General features: G+C 36.9%; 1 non-coding gene across 1 annotated transcript; it reads right to left on the bottom strand.

Moving 5' to 3' along the window:
• Positions 1–754: 754 nt before the first annotated feature.
• LOC112134010 (U6 spliceosomal RNA) lies at positions 755–860 on the bottom strand. Its single transcript, XR_002915602.3, has one exon. It is a non-coding gene; the product is annotated as a U6 spliceosomal RNA (small nuclear RNA).
• Positions 861–1431: the final 571 nt, after the last annotated feature.

Genomic DNA, 1431 nt, shown 5'->3' with positions numbered 1-1431 from the left:
TTATTATACTTATGCAGGTTTGCTTACATACTGCTACAGTCAACATACTACCAACACCACAAAGATCCCTTGTGTTGTGCTTTCATAACCACACTAATCTTGTTCCTACACCTCTGCCCCATCATCATCCCCTGTCCATACCTCTGAGAATTACTAATATTTCCTCCATTTCAAAAATGGTATTTCAAAATGTTGTAGAAATAGAATTATGGCCAGGTGCGGTGGCTCATGCCTGTAATCCCAGCACTTTGAGAGGCTGAGGTGGGCGGATCACCTGGGGTCAGGTGTTCGAGACCAGCCTGGTCAGCATGGGGAAACCCCGTCTCTACTGAAAACACAAAAATTAGCCGGGCATGCAGGGTGCCTGTAATCCCAGCTACTTGGGAGGCTGAGGCAGGAGAATCGCTTGAACCCGGGAGGCAGAGGTTACAGTGAGCTGATATTGTGCCTATTGTGCCATTGCACTCCAGCCTAGGCAAAAGAGTGAGACTCCATCTCAAAAAAAAAAAAAAAAAAAAAAAAGAAAAAGAAATAGAAATAGAATTAAATCATAGTCACACATTATTACCAGTATTTTAATTATATCTATTATCTATTCTGATAGTTACTTAGTGATACCTCATTGTGGTTTTTGTTTGTTTGTTAGAGGAAGAGGAATTGGAAATAGTTTAAAGCTGAAATGACTCTTAGTTGGGGAAGTCATTTTACTTATTGGAGCCTCAGTTTTCCTATCTGTAAACATAGAAAAGGAATGCAAAATATGGGACACTTTATGACTTTGTGTTTCATCCTTGTGCAGGAGCCATACTAATCTCCTATGTTGCACAGTATTTTAGCATATGTGCTACTAAAGCAAGCACTCACTGTGGTTTAAATTTGCATTTCCTTAATGGCTGATGACATTGCATATCTTTTCATGTGCATATATGCCATCTGTACATATTCTTAGGTGAAGTGTCTATTCATGTTTTGTGCCCATTTTCTTATTAAATTGTTTTTCATCGTTGAGTTTGGGAAGTTCATTCTGTCTTCTAAATAGCAGCCCTTTTTCAGACATGCGGTTTGTATTTTCTTCCATTGTGTAGCTTGTCTTTTCATCCTCTTCATGCAAGCTCTCACAAAGCAAAAATTTTTAATTTTGATGGGGTCCATGTTATCAATTTTGCCTTTAATGGATCATCTCTTAATGTCAAGTCTAACAACTCTTCACTAGCTTTAGACTTTAAAGAGTGTCTTCTATATTTTTTTCTAAAAGTTTTATACTTTTATACTAACATTTATGATTGATTTTGAATAAGTTTTTGTATAAAGTTTGAGATTTAGATGAAGGCTTATTTTCTTGCCTATGGATGTCCAGTTGCTTCAATACCATTTGTTGAAAAGGGTATATTTCCTCCTTGGAATTGCTTTTAAACCTTTGTCTAAAATTAG

This window comes from Pongo abelii, chromosome 5 (genome assembly GCF_028885655.2).
Source record: "Pongo abelii isolate AG06213 chromosome 5, NHGRI_mPonAbe1-v2.0_pri, whole genome shotgun sequence".
NCBI classification, from domain to species: Eukaryota; Metazoa; Chordata; class Mammalia; order Primates; family Hominidae; genus Pongo; species Pongo abelii.
This window is presented reverse-complemented; position numbering and strand designations above follow the sequence as displayed.